General features: G+C 39.3%; 1 non-coding gene across 1 annotated transcript; it reads left to right on the top strand.

Moving 5' to 3' along the window:
* Positions 1 to 5,981: 5,981 nt before the first annotated feature.
* TRNAK-UUU (transfer RNA lysine (anticodon UUU)) lies at positions 5,982 to 6,054 on the top strand. Its single transcript has one exon. It is a non-coding gene; the product is annotated as a tRNA-Lys (tRNA).
* Positions 6,055 to 9,352: the final 3,298 nt, after the last annotated feature.

Below are 9,352 nucleotides of genomic sequence, written 5' to 3'. Positions count from 1 at the left end.
CCTCCACTCTTTCTAGTCTCTGCTCAGATGTCACCTCTTCAGAGAGGCATTCCCTCGCACCTTAGCTTGCTGCCCACCCCCCACAAGTTGTCCTCTTTCTCCTTAACTTTTTTTTTTAATTCAAAATATCACTACCTGACATTACATTCTACATCTTAATTTGTTTATTGTCTGTCTCTTCCATTAGAATACAAGTTTCTCGAGGCCAAGCACTTAATACAATTTGTTTATTGCTGTATCTTAGGCTCAAAGTTAACACTCAATAAATATTGGTTACATTAATTAGTCAATAAAATACTTTTTTTTTTTTTTTACAAGGAAGTTGGTTGTTAGGTAAGGTGGGTCACAGTCTGGGACTCCTGAACTCCTAGATATCTTTGAAGGTGGCAGTTTTCTGAATTTCTAAAGATCTGGTCAGACTACAATTTACTTACAGGGGGATGGTTCATTAATGGATATATCTCCAAAATCTGGGATAATTCCTTGAATACACTGAGCACTCAATAGAGATACCTGTATTATAATTAACTGGAATGAAATTGGCAATGTGGCAAAGCCAAGTCTTTGTGATGGCAGCATATCTGAAAGGCAGAGGAATACTGAGAAAGTTTATGTACGAGGACAATAATCACACATTAAAATTATATAATGTTTGTTAATAACACTGTTATGGACTGAATTGTGTCTCCGTGCCCCACCCCTCCCCCTGTAGCCCTAACCCCCATTATGACTATATTTGGAGATAGAGCCTCTAAGGAAGTCATTAAGGTTAAATGAGGTCATAACAGCAGGGCCCTAATCTAATAGAACTAGTGTCCTTATAAGAAGAGGAAGAGACAGGTGTGCACAGAGAAAAGGCCATGTGAATACACAGTGAGAAGGCCACTATCTGCAAGCTAGGAAGAGGTCTCACAAAACCAACCCCTCTAGCACCTTGATCTTGGACTTCCAGCCTCCAGAACTGTAAACAAATAAATCTCTGTGGTTTTAAGCCACCTAGTCTGATTTCAGTCACTATGAGTGGTATCATCTCAGAAGGTGAAGGACAATGAGGAAGACACCCCACCCCGTGTTTTGGGGGTGGCTTCAGATTCATTGTTTTATGTACTATATGGGAAGATATCTATGAAATAAAATTGTATTTCAGTTGTAAATAATCAATAGATTGGTTCTCTTTCATTCAAATAATGTTCATAATTTAAAAGTCCTGGAAAAATAAATTCACAATCAAATTTTACATGTGCAACTACATTGATACAAGTGAAACCTCGGTAATTGGATAGCTTGTTCATTTTTTTAAGTGTTATGGAAACATAAAGGACCTTGGTCTGCAGGATTTTCATTAAAAATAATACTTTGGCCAAACCAAGATTCCCCACAGTAATAACCTACATACAGCCATATTTAGTGACTAAATTGTGTTTATGCTTTTCTTAAGCAATGGCGTTCATTTTGACCATCTATCTAAACAAAATACGACAAACAGCAATAGAAAAGACAAACGTAACCCTGGGCTGCATTTGCAATCAATGCACAGAGCTGTGGCATTAGCTTTTGGAAGAGTACTTAAACTGCCACACAGTGTCCAGCTGTGTGTTCTGCCCTTGGTCTCAATGGAAGTCTGAATTACAAGCACTACCAGGTTCACAAGATTGTTAATTCTGCAAAAACACCAAATGGGCTTCAAAAAGGGAAGTATAAAAATCTTAAGACTCTAATAGTGTATCCTAGCTAAAATTCCATGAAGCACATGATTGTAGTTGGGACAAAGTGGTCTTTTTTTTTTAAACATCTTTATTGGAGTATAATTGCTTTACAATGGTGTGTTAGTTTCTGCTTTATAACATAGTGAATCAGCTATACATTTACATATGTTCCCATATCTCTTCCCTCTTGCGTCTCCCTCCCACCCTCCCTATCCCACCCCTCTAGGTAGTCACAAAGCATCGAGCTGATCTCCCTGTGCTATGCGGCTGCTTCCCACTAGCTATCTATTTCACATTTGGTAGTATATATAAGTCCATGCCACTCTCTCACTTCGTCCCAGCTTACCCTTCCCCCTCCCCATGTCCACTACTGGGCATATACCCTGAGAAAACCATAATTCAAAAAGAGTCATGTTTACCTCAATGCTATGTGGGTCCACATGGGATTAAACTTAGAATCCCCTCCCCCAAACCCAAGACCAGGCCCAAACAGGTCTATCAGCCTCAAGATTTACTTAGATTTAAAAAAAAAAAAAAAAAAAAGAGTCATGTACCACAATGTTCATTGCAGCTCTATTTACAATAGCCAGGACATGGAAGCAACCTAAGTGTCCATCGACAGATGAATGGGTAAAGAAGATGTGGCACATATATACAAAATGGTCTTTATGAGCATGTTTACTGTTAAAAAAAAGTAGAAGCCCTGCCAGAAAGACTTTATATATAATGTATTAAACTTATTAATGTTTGAGCTTTTTATTTTCCAAATTTCATAACATTTTCTAATTATCAGTGCTAATTTTATGTGATGCTACATAGGACCAAGTTCTCTAAAAAAATTGGCTCAAATAAAAGTATATTTGCTTCAGGAATTCCCTGGCAGTTCAGTGGTTAGGACTCGCCACTTTCACTGATGTACTTCGAGTTAGGAATCATGTTTAATTTAGTTTTGTTTTTCCTGTAACTGGTAAAAAAAGGATATATGGAGAAAATGCTTGTTGAATGAATTAATGAATAATCAAGCACAGTTCAGAATTTTAGAAAGAAATTTCTAGAGAATACCAGATCCTACAGCTACCGTTTACTTCTAGTTTCCTCCTTTTCTGAAAATAACATGTAGATGGACAGATTCAAAACTAGTTGTCAGGGGCTTCCCAGGTGGCACAGTGGTTGAGAATCTGCCTGCCCAATGCAGGGGACACGGGTTCGAGCCCTGGTCTGGGGGGATCCCACATGCCGCGGAGCGGCTGGGCCCGTGAGCCACAACTACTGAGCCTGCGCGTCTGGAGCCTGTGCTCCGCAACAAGAGAGGCCGCGATAGTGAGAGGCCCGCGCACCGCAATAAAGAGTGGCCCCCACTTGCCGCAACTGGAGAAAGCCCTCGCACAGAAACGAAGACCCAACACAGCCAAAAATAAATTAAAAAAAAAAAAAACAAACAAAAACTAGTTGTCAGTTTTAAATCCTTCTTTATTCAGCAACGTCATCCTCAAGAGAAATAAATGTACTAAAATGAAATCCTTGTTTAATCTAATTACCTCGATCAGAAAAATTGGACTAAGGTATGCTATTCTTTGCTCTTATGTGGTCTTTAATTTAAATAAAATCTGGCATAAAGCATTTCTCTTTGTGCATGCAACATAAACTCAGTATTAACTCACTTTATTTTTCATTCATTTAAATACTGAAAACCTCTATGGTAAGAGAAGATCAGATGTTGGAGAAAAAAATAGTACTGACTGGTCTTCTTTTGAACTCATGATCACTAACTTCAAGTGATGCCTAGCTGTCCTACTCTATCCAGTCAATTTCATCCTAAAAGATTACATTGGACCTTCTTCTTTCTCTTCAGATCTTTAATATCTCCTCCCCCTCCTCAGTCTCAGCTGCTCATTTCACTGGGGTAAAAATCACAAAGGGATTTCCACAAGTGCTCACCACCAAGCTATCATCTTACCTTCATTTGTACTCCTGCTCTGCCTTCCCACCTGCTTTAGTCCATTTGGGCTGCTATAACAAAGTACCACAGACTGGGGGGCTTAAACAAAAGTTCATTTCTCACATTTCTGAAAGCTGGAAGTTCAAGATCAGGGTGCCAATATGGTCAGGTTCTGGAAAAGGGCTTCTTATGGGTTGCAGACTGCTGACTTCTTGCTGTGTCCTCACATGGTAGAAAAGATGAGGAATCTCTCCAGGGTTCCTTTTATAAGGGCACTAATCCCAATCATGAAGCCCCACCCTCATAACCTAATCACCCCCAAGGGCCCCACCTCCTAATTTAATCACCTTGGGGATTAGATTTCAATATATGAACTTGGGCACAAACATTCAGACCACAGCACCACCATATTGGGTAAACTGTCTGTGCTCCCATGTAAGGCCAACTCTTCCACTTGTCCTCTGGACCTACCCTCTCTCCTACTCAAGAACATGGCTCCACAACTGTACAATCTCTCTCCTACATAACCCATTTCCCCCTCTCTACTAGATTATTACCATCAGTATACAAACATGCTATAATATATCCCATCTTAAAATAAAAAACAAAAACAAAAAAACCTTGATAGAACCACCCTCTCTAGCCACCAGCCCAATTCTTTGCTTCTCTTTACAGCAAAACTCTCTAAATTTATATCCACTATGATGATTATAATTTTTTTTAAAGGAAAAGTGTTGGCAAGGATGTAGAGAAATTAGAACCCTCATACTTGCCTGGTAGGAATATAAAATGGTGCCGTCACTGTGAAAAACAGTTTGACAGTCCCACAAAAAGTTAAACATAGTGTTATCAAATGACCCAGCAATTCCACTCCAGCAATGTACCCAAGAGAACCGAAGACATTTGTTCACACAAAAACTTGTACATGGATGTTCACAGCAGCATTATTCATAATAGCCAAAAAATAGAAACAACCCAAATGTCCATCAACCAGTGAATGGATAAACAAAGTGTGGTATATACATACAGTGGAATATCATTTAGCCATAAAAAGGGATGAAGTATGGATGCATGCTACAACAGGGCTGAACTCTTAAAACATGCCAAGTGAAAGAAGCCACACACAAAAGACCACATGTTGTAGGATTCCTTTTATATGAAATGTCCATAATAGGCAAATCTCAAATAAATCTTGAAGGGCAGGCAGAGGGAAAAGAAGGAAATATTTTATTTTATTTTATTTATTTATTGGCCACACCACGCGGCTTGCAGGATCTTAGTTCCCCAACCAGGGATCGAACCCAGGCCCACGGCAGCAAAAGCACCAAGTCCTAACCACTGGACCGCCAGGGAATTCTGGAAAAAAACGGAATGTTTCTCTCCTTCTCCATAGAGACAGAAAGTAGATCAGTGGTTTCAAAGGACTGAGGGGAATGACGCATGTTGCCAATGGGTAAGGAGTTTCTTTTTGGGGGGATGAAAAAGTTCTGGAATTAGTGGTTATGGTTACACAACCTTGTGAGTATACTAAAAACCATTGAGTTGTATACCTTAAAAGGATGGATGTTTTGCTATGTACATTATATCTCAATTAAAAAACTCCTCTAATTTGCCCAAACCTACTATCTTGACATCCTCTTTTCTTATTTTTTTTTTCTTGAGTCTATTCCAGTCTGGTTTTCATTCCCAGTAACCCATGGAAACTGCTATTGTCGATGTCAACTATGCCCTGTTGTTTTCTGTACTTTTAATCGAAACATTTTCACAGAATGTCAAGGAAAAATAGTTTAAAATTCCTTTAGTGAATGAATTTGTCCTCATGACAGAGGATTCTGAAAGTTATAGAAAGGAAGCTAAAGGTGTTCATTATGGGCAGTATTTTATCGTTGCATTCTATAGTGCATAATAAGGTGTGAGATTATGCATTTTTATAGTATAGCTGACTATTTTAGGTGTCTGTTTAAGGGGAGCATATGTTAGGGTTAAAAGCCTTTTGAACCCTATTCCCCAAATCCTGCAAGTGTTTTCTTCCTTCCAATCAAGTAAAGCTATTTACCATCTCATTGTATTCAGTCAGGTTTTGAAAGGTAGATTCAGTATTTCTGACAAACTAGGACCCTGCTGCTTGATAAGCAGATGTTCACATTCATGGTTCCCCATAATCTGCCCCAATTCTACATCTCCAGCTTGATCTTCCAAAATTCCGCACCACAAACTCGTTGCTCTAGCCAAGCTGGTTTGTTTTCTGTCCCCAAATTATAAAATGGGCAATTCTATTTCTAACATTTTGCTAAGAACTTTGTTCCTGTCTAAAACATTCCCTTCCTTTCCAGAATTCCCTGGTGGTCCAGTGGTTAGGACTTGGCGCTTTTACTGCCGTGGGCCTGGGTTCGATCCCTGGTTGAGGAACTAAGATCCTGCAAGCCGCGTGGTGTGGCCAATAAATAAATAAAATAAAATAAAATATTTCCTTTCTTTCCCTCTGCCTGCCCTTCAAGATTTATTTGAGAGTCTATGCCATTTGCTTATTCAGTAAACATCAACTGAGTGCCTTCCATATGCCACGTACTGTCTAGAATACTGGAGTACAATAAAAACAAGCCTGTCCTTATGTAGTTTGTATTCTAGCAGGAAAATGACACATTACAAAATGAATTAAAACGTTATTACAGTTGTGATAAATGCTAAAAATATGAGGCACAGGAAAATAGGATAACCTATACTGGGGAAAATTAACTGGTCTGGGGGATCAGAAAGGCTTTCTCTCAAGACATTGTTGCTTTTTGGAAAGCAATATGGCAATATATTAAATCACACAAAAACTTTAACCCAGAAATCCCACTTTTGAGACTTTATCATATAACAATAAAAGTACCAGTACTTAAAGTGGATTAAAGTGTGACTCTGGCTCCTAGTAAAGTTGCAAGCATTATAATGTATAATATCCCACCAAGCCAGGCTGCCCAAGAGGTCAAATCTCCAAGCCAGACTGGTGGATTGAGGAAAGCAAATGCAGGTAACCCAGTATGTCATTAAAAAATATTCAGGTGGGTGGACTCATCATGAGATGCATAGAACATTCCAGAGAAATCAGATTTAGGTCCAATCACATAATACAAAGTATCCAGCACCTGAAAGCTTGCTATAAGGTCCTGATGGAAGTCTCCCAGTAAAAGTTTATCCATTAATGGGGTTTGATGAAACGGTTGTGGAACATGGGGGCGATGGCTAGTTCTGGCTACCTGGAGCACATTTGTCTTATTGGCCAAACTAGCTGATATGTATGGTCCTTTGCCTATGGGAGGCAAATTGCTGTATGAGATCCTGTTCCATTGGTAAAACATCACAGTTGCATTGCATTGTACCTTGAAGCAAAGCTCACCTGTTAGATTGAGGACAGAATAGTTTATCTTTACATAGGGGAAGACAAGTGCTAAGTCTCATGAGATAATATCTGTGATTATTTGGTTGTTGAGCCAAGGTTGCAAAAATTGAGTATGGTCAAGTAAAGGCTGTGAGAAACTTGAGGGAGCAGGACAGAGTAGATTGCATGACGTATATCCTTTGAAAAGGAAGTCTCTTACAGAATCAATAGTGTAGCCTTGTGCAATATTTCTCCGTTTTCTATTCTGGACCCATTGACATTCTCGTTATTATATTGCCTCTGACTGTGCCTTTACTGAAGTCAAATTCCTTGTGCAGGTCGTATAATCCACAGACGTACAGTTAGTTATGGTTCCTCTGATGTTCAGGTGGGTATGGCTGAGATGGCTTGTCTGATTGAGGAGCAGCGCTCTAGTGAGCAAAGGTGTGCACTGAAGTTATATTGCTGTGCAGAGTAGAGCAATCCTCAAACAAGCAATACAGGTGGCCATTAGGCATGGACACAAATGTCACATTCTTAGTTAGGCAGAGGCACCGATCAGTCCTTATATTGTAATGACACCACTTTTGTGGGTTATTGGGAATGCTATTGACAGGTACACATCTGGATTTGTGTGCTGTTTGCTTGCTTCTCCTGGCTTCTGAGTAGACACCCAAAAGCCAAATGACATGGTACAGGAGACTTCCTAACACCTCTCGATGGTGGCTGCAATGGGGACACGGTGGTCAGCTTCCATGGTGATACTGTAGATAACATCCTCCTGTGATAAGTCTTCATGGCAGGAAACAGCTGTGTCAAGCTGCTACATTGAGGGGTGCCTCCTGAATAGCATTGCAAGCCTGGTATTTCCATGCCAGAGCTACCAACCCAAGAAACAGCCATCCGGAGGAGCAGTAGGAATAACAGCCTAGTTATAGTGAGGCTCAGTGATCACAAGGCAGTGGAGTGGCGAGCCCACATGGGGTGATGTTTGAACCAATGGCAGGAGTTCCATGGGACATCTTGGAAGACAGGAACGTCACATCAGGCTGGAGTTTATTGATCTTTGTGTTAACTGCCTTGAATGCTGCACTGGTTGACTGTAGCTAATGATTCTATAGCAGCTCTAACAACAGAGATGTCTCATCTCAACTCATCTCTGATCTAAGATCAATGAATATGTCTTCTGTGTCAGAATTCCTCTTTGCAGCTCTCACTCTCTAGATGAGCTCCATGGTTGCAAGTTCGTCTTGTCCTGTCATCTGAGAGAGCTAAGCTTACTTCCTGAGCTACTATCTCAGGTACTTTGGAGGTAACTCCTCCAGTAGTGCTGGAGTCTTCATTGCAATCAGCTGCTCCAAGTTGTATACTGGACATGGCTCTGTTGACTTTGAAGCCATGTATTAAGAGCCAGTGGAGGAGCTCCACTCTGCAACTGTTCTTATGTTTTTGGACTCTGACTTTGGTTCCAAGGCATAGTTTTTAGTGGTGGAAAAACTGGATACCACATGAATGTCCATGAATAAGCAATAAGGGATAAAAGATTAATTTCTGGTTTTTCTAGACAATGGAATATTAGATAGCTGATTGGAAATAAATTAGATCTAAATGGTTTGTCTTAAAGGATATTGATTATAAGAACAAGTTTCAAATCAGTTTGTTTAGAATGAGCCCATATTCATAAAAAATACCATATGCTTGTATATTTGAAAGAGTTTGAAAATGTCAACATTGGTTACTTCTAAGTTACGGGGAAGAAGAATGGGGACTCTTTTAGAGGATTCCATACTTCTAGGGAATGGATTATTAGCTTTTACTTTATATATCTTCGGATTTCCTCACCTGTCACAAAATTAGCTGTTATTAAAATTAATGAAAAAATTTAATTTTGGTAGGGAAAGGACTACTAAATTTTTCTTAACCTATCCTACACCATCTAATACAGTAAACATTCTATAAATATTTATGGAAGGAGATATGGGGGAGGAGGAACAGGTTAAAATATGTTTCACAGCGCTAAAAAGATAACCCTTAAAGCATTAATGGTATGATGAAGCACTGCAGAACCTCTAAATGAACAGCAGGAGGAAGAAAGAGATACTTGATTAGGCTGGCAAAATAAAATGGGAAGAAGTGAAAAAAGCAAAGTATTATAAAATAAATAATAGGCACCAATGGAAAAGATAAGATCAATATTGCAGTTACTCCAATAAATGTAAATGGGTTGAATTTACCTATTGAATAACAAAATCTTTCATACTTGGTGTAAACACTCAGGTAGGTGTTATTCACCTAACTAGATGTTGTGTACCTTTCAAAAACACATAAAACAAAGTGAACCTT

The sequence above is a fragment of the Balaenoptera acutorostrata genome, chromosome 1 (assembly GCF_949987535.1).
Source record: "Balaenoptera acutorostrata chromosome 1, mBalAcu1.1, whole genome shotgun sequence".
NCBI classification, from domain to species: Eukaryota; Metazoa; Chordata; class Mammalia; order Artiodactyla; family Balaenopteridae; genus Balaenoptera; species Balaenoptera acutorostrata.
The sequence above is the reverse complement of the archived record's forward strand: the minus strand, read 5'-3'. Positions and strand labels throughout refer to the sequence as shown.